This window comes from Protopterus annectens, chromosome 1.part1 (genome assembly GCF_019279795.1).
Source record: "Protopterus annectens isolate FY-2018-M chromosome 1.part1, PAN1.0, whole genome shotgun sequence".
NCBI classification, from domain to species: Eukaryota; Metazoa; Chordata; order Ceratodontiformes; family Protopteridae; genus Protopterus; species Protopterus annectens.
In genome coordinates, this window is record NC_056726.1 from 1,140,112,669 (window position 1) to 1,140,122,767 (window position 10,099).

Below are 10,099 nucleotides of genomic sequence, written 5' to 3' on the forward strand. Positions count from 1 at the left end.
AACCCTCTCCTCTTACCTCCCAGCACTCAGACTTGTCAGAGATGCACTTATATCACCAAATTGGAAGCTATGCCCTCTCCCGCCAAGACTGAACTGGCTGGTCAAGAAGAGAACGTCAACACCTGCACTACACCACATGGAACACATAGCCCTCCAGAACACCCACTATCACAGCTGTCACATAAAAACACAAACCACACACCAACCTTTGCAGAGGCTCTCAATAGAAATTTACCAAGACAGCAGAGACCTCCAAGACAGAAACATACTTGATCACCACAACACAGCACAGACCACAGGACACATAGCTTACCTTCACAGTGTGACCCTCAACCTAAGCCCCTAAGGCAAAACATCTTGCCCAATACATTAATCATAGGTGACTCAATAGTGAGGCACACAGAATTCCCAATCACTAGGTTGAATAAGGAGAAGGTAACAGTCAGCTGTCTATCAGGTGCCAGAATCTGACACATAACACACGCACTCTGTCATTGTCCATGTGGGTGTAAATGACCTGAGATGCACCTCCCTGTGCTACATGAAAAGAGATATGGTGAAGCTCTCGGATTATGTAGCCCAGGCAGGTATGACACTAGCCCTCAGCAGTATCCTACCATCACCCAGAATGATAGCGCAGTACAAACAAAAATTGGTTGACTTCAGCAATTGTCTAAGTTTCTGGTGTCATTCTAAGGGGATCCAGTATCTGTCTGCTTGGGATGACATGACTGACAGACCTCAATGCTTTGCCAGAGATGGCCTGCATATGTCACTCCTGGGTTTCTGAGAACTGGCTAAGGGTCTTGCCACCCCTATAGTGCCTTTTTAAGTGGTGTTCCAAAGACCAAATTACCACCATAACAACTATAAATAAATATAATCTGAGGGTCATGCTTCTCAATGCTAGAAGTCTAAATTTCAAGATGCACTTGCTTGAAGCACTCCTCAAACTGGAGAACATTGACATTTGTGCTGTAATGGAGACCTGGTTTAAAACGGCAGAAATCACCCCTGTGCTACTAGGCTATAACTCATTCCACACCTTTTGGCCCTGAAACATGGCCCAAAGCTCCAAAGGTGGTGGTGTCTCCATATTCATAAAGGATATGTACACCTCCAGACTAGTAGCCCAGCATAACACATCTGAGATACTTCAGGTACAACTAACATTTGGTAAGATGGTGATCCAGGTCATAGTCTGCTATAGGTCCCCAACCATATCTCTAGACTCTCACTCCATGTTCCTAAGCACCCTGGAATCTATCAAGGTCCAACCCAACACTCTCTTACTAGGAGACTTCAACTACCCCTCCATCAACTGGGAAAACTACTCAAGCATCAATACACTGGCCCAACACTTCCTGGAATTCATCAATTTCAATGTGCTGGACCAGCTCATTCTGACCCCCACTAGAGGAAGCAACATGCTTGAACTGGCTGTTACTAACATGGGCGAACCTTCCTCTACACCAATAGTCATTCCTTCCCTGGTCAGATCTGACCATAAACTAATCACTGTGGATCACACCCACACCCCCCACAAAGGTAATCACCTTGAAAAACTTCTCCAAAGCTGACTTTGGACACTAAAAATGGAGGTGGCTAACTTTGCGGCATCCATGCCAATGGAAAATAGCAGCATGACTGCTGAATCATAGACAAATGCACTGTATGAATACGTACATAAATGCATGGAACTAACCATACCCAACAGAACAAAGACACTCTCCTTTAAAATAGCAAGCCAATCTGGTGGCCTCCTGCCATTAATAAACTCTACAACAGAAGGAAGGAACTGGTGCAGAAAAAAGGTAAAAATTGCCTCATGTACACAGACTCTCCTGCTACCAACCAACACTACAACTTGAGACAGATGCACTTATCTAGCCAAACTGGAGGTAAAGCTCTCTCCAACCAAGACTGAACTTGACAGACATGAGGAGAAGGTAAACGTTTGCACCACACCACACTCATCACATAATCTCACTAAACTACACCACCAAAATCAACACATACTAACACAAAAACATTCGGAGGCTCTCAATAATAATCTGTCTAAGCAACAGAGTCCTCCAAAGCAGAAATGCAAGCAACCTCCATGCCCTAACACAACCCAAATGACACGTAGCCCACAGACTCAGTGTGCCACTCAACCACAGCCAATAAGGCAAAACAACGTACCCAGCACACTAGTCATAGGTGACTCTATAGTCAGGCACACTGATGTCCCACTCACCAAGCTGGAAAAAAGGAGAAGGTTACTGTCAGCTGCCTGTTGGGTGCCAGGATCCGCCACATAACCCACGCACTCAGGTCACTCCACAACAAGGACAAATATGATTCTGTCATTGTCCATGTTGGTGTGAATGACCTGAGATGTACCTCCCTGGACTACATTAAAAAAAAAATGGAAGAGCTCTCCGATCTTGTAGCCCAGGCAGGTATGACCCTGAGTAGCTTTCTGCCATCGCCCAGAATAATACCGCAGTACAAGGACAAAATGATTGACTTCAACAATTGGCTAAGCTTCTAGTGTCATTCTAAGGGGATCCAGTATCTCTCTGCTTGGGATGACATGGTCGACAGACCAAGATGCTTTGCCACAGATGGCCTGCACCTGTTGCACCTGGGATTCTGGATACTGGCTAAGGCTCTTGCTGCCCCTATAGTGCCTTTTTTAGGCATGGTTCAAATAACAAATTCACCACCATAACAGGAACAGGCAAGCAAAAACTGAAGGTAATGCTACTCAATGCTAGAAGTCTAAATCTCAAAATGCACTCACTCGAGGCACTCCTTAAAATGGAGAACATCGATATCTGTGCAGTGACTGAGACCTGGTTCAAGGCTCCAGAGAGCACCTCTGCACTACCAGGCTATAACTCATACCACACTTTTCGGCCATGTAACCTGTACCGAAACACCAAAGGCGGAGGTGTGTCCATATTCATTAAGGATAGCCACACCTCCAGGCTAGTTGCTCAGCATAATGCATCCAAGGTTATTCAAGTGCAACTAACTTTGGGCAAAACTGCAATCCAAATTGTAGCTTGCTACAGATCCCCCACCATGCCCCAGGATTCCCACTCCTCTTTTCTTGATGTACTGGAAAATATTAGGGTTCAACCAAACACCCTAATAATGGGTGACTTCAACTACCTCACCATTAAATGGGAAAACTACTCGTGTACCAACTCCTTAGCTCAATATTCTAGACCTAGTCATTACCAACATGAGCGACCGGTGTTCCACACCTGAAGTCAACTCCTCGTTGATCCGATCCGACCATAAGCTAATCACCCTTGATATCCACATCCTGCCCCCACCCCTCATTAAGGAAACCACAGTAAAAAATTTCTCCAAAGCCAACTTCATGCTTAAGACAGAAGTGGTGAACTTCATGACACCCATGCAGATGGACAATACAGTTACAACTGCTAAATCCTACACAAATGCACTCTATAAGCACTTCACGAGTGCATGGATCATGCTATCCTAAACAGAACCAAGATGCTATCCTCCAAAAAAAGGAAACCAATCTGATGGTCCCCTACCATAAACAAACTGTACAACAGAAGGAAGAAACTGTTGCAAAAGAGAGTAAAATCTCATAAGTGGTGGAGCTCCCTGGTCAGCCTCAGTAAGAAGCTGAGATCACTTATAAGATCCTCCAAAGCTAGCTCTGAAAACAAAATTGCCACTAATTCCAAGGACGACCACAAATCATTCTATAGCTATGTCAAGAATCTCGATGGCAACACCCAGATCTGCTCTGAGTTACAGCACAAAGGCAAGAAAATTACAGAACCAACTGATATTGCCAACATCCTGGCAGATAGGTTCAGTGCTAACTTTACCCCCCCTCTCACTGCCTAAAGGGTCCATATCTATACAGGAAGAATGCAGAGTCCCTGTAATCACAACTACACAGGTAAAAGCTGCACTCTCTAAGGCCAAAACACAGCATCCATGGGACCGGACAACATCCCAGGCTGCATTTTACATGAACTTCAGAATGAACTGGCTCCCCACTTAAGCACTATGTTGAATAATAGCCTCACATCAGGCTTTGTGCCCACTGAATGGTGTACAGCAACAGTTATCCCACTCCACAAAGGGGGAGCCACTACTGATCCTGGGAACTATCGACCTATTAGCCTGACGAGCCTGGTCTGCAAGGTCATGGAACGTATCATCATGGAACTCATAAACAAAGACATTGGTAACCTCCAAACTCTGGATCCCACCCAGTTCAGGTTTGTGAAAGGCAGATCATGCCTCCTGAACCTGATTGACTTCTTTGAGGCAGTCACCAAAGCCGTAGATGAGGGTAAGGTGGTTCACACAGCCTATCTTGACCTCGCCAAGGCTTTTGACACCATCCCCTATTCTGTAATTATAGCTAAACTCACTAAACTAGGTATAAATCCTACATCACAAGATGGGTTGCCAACTGGCTCACTGACAGAACCCAAACTGTAAAAGTTGCAGACTCCAAATCTGACCTCAAAGCAGTGACAAGTGGAGTACCACAGGGTTCCGTCCTGGGACCTCTCCTGTTTGGTATCTACTTCTCTGAAGTACAGGCTAACACAGAAGGCCTTTGGCTAACGAAGTTCACAGATGACTGCAAACTAGGAGTCATAGTCAAGTCCCCAAATGATGTGGACATCCTACAGAAAGGCCTCGCTGAGACAGATGCCTGGTGTCAGAGCCATGCCCTCAGGTTCAATGCCAAAAAGTGCAGTGTCATCCCCTTTGGTAAAAACTCTGTACCCATGAACTACCACATAGGTAACAATCTACTTAACACCGAATGTGTGATAAGAGACCTTGGGACCCAGGTGGACAGTAGTCTCTCCTTTGATAGTCACATCGCCACAGTAGTCAGGAAGTCCTTCTACATGGCACACCTCATCATAAAAGGGTTCTCATCCAGGAAAAAAGAGGTCATTGTTCCCCTCTACTCGACACCCATTAGAACCATTATAGAGTACAATACCCCTTTTGTAATGTACCTCACAAGACATCTGCAGCAGCTGGAAAGGCCACAGAAGTACCTCACAAAGAGGATTACTGGCCTCAAAAAAATGCCCTACACTGACCGCATCAAAAAAACTCCAGCTTTACTCCGTAGCATATCGCCTACTCTGAGGTGATCTCTGCCTAACATATAAAGCTATGTCAAACCCAGAGCTGTTGGACATGCTACACCTAAAGTAATCCCAATCCCACTGAACTACACACTCTAGGGACCTAAACCTAGAGTCTCCACAATAAACAGGACAGGCTGGAGGGATAGATTCCTGTCCCAGAGACTTCCCATACTCTAGAGCAGGCTACCCATCTATGTCAAGCAAAGTTCTTCATTAGCACTCTTCAAGAAAAATCTTGATGAGTGGATAGGAAATAGGAAATACACCCCGGGGATCACTTGCATCTCTGCTCGACAGTGGCACAGGAAAATAACTTTCTTGGGTGGCATAAGCCAGAGAACCTTGTTGGCTAGGCTTACGTAGGCCCTTGGGTCGATAGCCTAGTACCTACCTATGAACCTATGGACCTATAAGGTGAAATCCCAAGACTGGAAAAACTCCCTTATTAGCCTCAACAAAAAGTTGAGATCCCTCATCAAATCCTTTAAAACCAGCTATGAAGGCATAATTGTGGCAGACACTAAAAACGGTCACAAAGCCTTCTATAGTTATATCAAGAAACTCTATGGCAATACCCAGATTTGCTCTGAGTTACTGCACAATGGTTCCTCCTATACTGACCCAACAGATATTGCCAATATACTGGCCGACAGATTCAGTGCCAACTTTACCCCTCTCGCTCCCCCTAAATGACCAATCACAATACCAGAAGAATGCCAGGAATCCAGCATTAGAGTAGTACAGGTTAAAGCTTCATTGTCCAAAGCCTATGGGACCATGGGACCAGATAATATCCCTTCCTGTGTTCTACATGAACTGCAAAGTGAACTGGCACCACATCTGTGTGCCCTGTTCAGTCACTGCCTCACCTCAGGCTTTGTCCCTACTGAATGGTGCACTGTTACAGTCATCCCTCTCCATAAAGGGGGAGCAACTACAGACCCTGGGAATTATTGCCCCATTAGCCTGATGAGTCTGGTATGTAAAGCAATGGAGCGCATCATCATGGACCTTAACAAAGATTTAGTAAATCCCCAAACTATAGACCCCATGTAATCTGGCTTTGTGAAAGGGAGATCATGCCTGCTCAACCTGGTTGACTTCTTTGAGTCAGTCACCAGGGTTGTGCAGGGACGTCGGGAGGCATACGCACTGTACTGAATTCAGTACAACTTATTTAGAAGGGGGGTAGCTTTTTAAATGTTCACTTTTTTTGTTTTTTCGCGCTTTACTGCACGATGACGTCAGCTCATCAGGGCAGCCAGTCGGAATGGAGCTCACCGCTCACTGCGCATGTATTTCCGGCTGCCAGTTCAAATGCATTTCGAGCGGGAGGATGTACACGTTATGTTGGACTTCAAGGATGTTCTGGGTCTTGCAACCGAGGGTTGGTGAGGATGTACATGTTATGTTGGTCGAGCGGGAGGATGTTGGTCTCACTTCAAGGACGTTCTGTAGAAGGGTCTTCTGGTGAGTAATATGGTGTGTGTGTGTGTGTGTGTGTGTGTGTGTGTGTGTGTGTGTGTGTGTGTGTGTGTGTGTGTGTGTGTGTGTGTGTGTGTGTGTGTGTGTGTGTGTGTCACTACATGTTCCAAGGAATATACAATTTACAAAATGGTTAGTGTTGACAGCTATGCTTCAAAATGTTTAGGAACTGACAGCAGCAGTGTAATGGAAGAATATGTTTTAGCAGAAGGAAGATGGTAAGACTGCTGCAGCTACATACTGCAAATCGCTCATCACCTCATTTAGATTATGGTACTCAGACCTGTGATTCATTCACATTCAATTAATTACGCCTGTGCTCCATGAAATCAGATTCAGAACTTTGTCACATAAACATATTCCTTTTCCAAACTATTCATAATTGGTGCATCCAAAGACACCAGTAAAGTTTTTTAAAAAATTTAAATGACATTTACGTTATAGCATTTTTTGTCAAATTCACCAATATAGCAGTTCTATAATTCTGCTTTAATGAGCAATGCATTTTGGGGTCACACATATGAAGTCAACATCCTACTCTCACAAAACTTTATCCCTCAGTGAAAAGGGAAATGTTTCTATGCAGTCCGTATCTGTCAGAATCTTCCCAACCATTTTCATGGCTGTTAAAAAGTGCAGTAAAAAGTTAATGCTGTAAGATACTGTTATACTATTGAAGGCACACTTTGTTACAGCTGGTCTAGAGATATTCATACTGATGTAAATGGCTAATGATTCACAGCTTTAAGTCTAAGAATCTGTAATGTAAAAAAAAAAAAAAAAGTATGAAACTCAGAAGAGTCAGCTGTTTTTGTTTTAACCCAATGTAACTTCAAAGTCCAACAAACTTCTGAATCGTATCATGGGCCACCTACCATTAACCTTTAGCTCGGTATGTGATCAGATACTGCTTACCACTCTGTACTCGCTAAATGGAAAACGTTACAGTAGTTTAGCCAGAAACACGTTTTATCTGAAAATGAAGCTGGCTAGCAGTAGCAAGTTTAAAATGGTTACTGAGACTGAATAACTTTTAGGAAACAGTTATCGGGTATGAATTCGTCATCCTATTTTGTACCAACTCATTTTCTGTGTTCAACATTTCTGTAATCTAAGAGTGAGAATAATAATATTTGTAGTTGTCCTCAGTGTGTGTGTGTGTGAAAATGCCCCAGGTGGGATGGGATGGGATGTACTGGTAATTACTCATGGTGGTGTGGTAGGGAATACCTCAGGCTTGAACCCTGTACCTTGTAAGCAGGTGTTAAAGACCTGAATTCCCTACCCACCACCATTTGTAAAAAAATTGCAGATTTTTGCCTCATATTTGATCTGATCTATTCTATTCCTCGTATCTGTGGTGTTTAAATATTGCAATGCTTGAAATTTGATGGTGCAGTGGTAGCAATGTAGCATTGATGCCTCACAGCTGTAGGTTCTTGGGTTTGGTTCTTGGTTGGGGTGCCTTCTTTGTGGGGGGGGGGGGTCTGTATCTTCTCCCTGTGTTTGTGTGGGTTTGCTTTTGTGTCCTCCCATGTTACAAAGACACGTCTGCATTATTTTTTCCTGGGCCTCTGCTGAGAATTGTTTTTTTTTTTTGTTCCAAGTCAGACTGCCCTGATTAACAAATTGACAGGCATTTAAATTTCAGACTTCAGATTTCTGAATGTTTGCTTCCTTACATATTTGATGGTGCAGTGGCAGTATTGTTGCCTCACAGCTCTAGGTTTTCTGGTTTGATTCTTGGCTGGGGTGCCTTCTGTGTAGAGTCTGCATCTTATCCCTGTGTTTGTGACATAGTAAAACAACTTTTTATTCTAGCAATAAATATATAGTAACACAACCTTTTTATAGCAATTTTTTAAGTTTATGACTATTTGAAATTTGTCCTTATTTTTGGGACTGTAATACCCTGTTATTGGCTTTGTCCAGGTTTTTTGTGCTAAGGTTGACAGCTATGGCAAGAACTGAATTCACTGAATATGTTTGAGGGCTGTATTCCCTCATTACTGGGTTTGTCCAGGTGTTTTGTGCTAAGAGGTTGACAGCTATGGTGAGAACTGAATTCATTAAATGATAGCCATTTAAGTTTCAGTCTTCCTCTCTTTCACAAAGCAGGTGATTTGGCATAGTGGTATGTTGTTCTGACTATTTTGCACAGTGACCTTGGCAGTAAAATGTATGATGGTAACACAGCATTTTATTTTAGCAGCTTTCCAAGATTATACAAGCAGTGTTTAATGTGTTCCTGTTTTTTGCCCTTTTGACCCACCCCAATAAATTTGGCTTTTTCCAGACTTCTTGTGCTGCGAAGTTGAGATGTAGTTGAGTATTGTGTAGATTTTACAAGGAGCTGAGAGCTGCAGGGGAAGAGAAGTTTAGTGCTGATTATGCTAAGTCAGCTCACGTTGCTAGTAGCACAAAATGTTGTGTACTTGCTTTTAATGCAGAAGGTTGTTGGTTCTACTCCCATAAGGGGTGAATGCTGCTGTACTGAAAGTTAAGACACTAACTATGAGCCTGTTATCTGTTTGCCATCCATTTCCTATTGCAATATTACTAGCTTATTATTAATGTAATTTAGGCAATTTATTCCTCAGGGGCATCAGACACTTTATTTTTCGGCGAAGTCATGAAATATAAAGGTGATTGCTAGCAACAACCTCTTCATTAGTTAGATTTATTTAACGTGGAATTATTTAGATGACTTTTTTTACTACTTCAGAGATTGTGCATATTATTTACTGATAATGGTGGACTGTAGAAGTTTGACTACACTTTTATGATGGAAATGTTCTGAATTGGGCAGTTTTGTTTCATTGTTTACTGGAAAAATGTTCAAAGCAATAGGAAGGCGTATCAAAGAGCACATGTATGTTTCATATGTAAGGGGCCTATGATTTAAAAGCAGCCCAGAATTAATTTTTATCTGCCACAGGTAAAATGTATTTTTCTTTGAATGTGGGTTTTAATGTTTCAATGAATGAGTTTCAAGGGCAGAGAAATTTTAATGCCAAGTTTGTTTAGCAGATGTCTTAGTGTTTGTGCTGTAAAATGCAAAATAAAACTTTCAAATGAAGTTCAAATCATCATAGAAGTAAATCAGTATGCACATTAGTGTTTATGGTAAATGGAGTGAAATAGCAAAGTAATGGATCATTGGAATGGCTGCAGGGGGAGGCTCCATTCGACCATGGTTTTGTGAGGGGGAAGGGCGGCAAACTTAGACAGCCCCAGCTGAACTATATCTCCCAACTGTCCAGATTTTCAAAGAATGAATAGATTTTTTGCTTCTTATTTTTGGTTTGTTTCTCAGTTTGTGGTTTTCTGGCAAATAATTTAGGAATTAAGTCACTAAATGACACTAGTTTCAGACTTTATAACCTTCAGAAAAATGCATGCTAAAATAAGACCTGTTCTATCAACTGTCCCAGTTTATACAATAGCAATTTTAG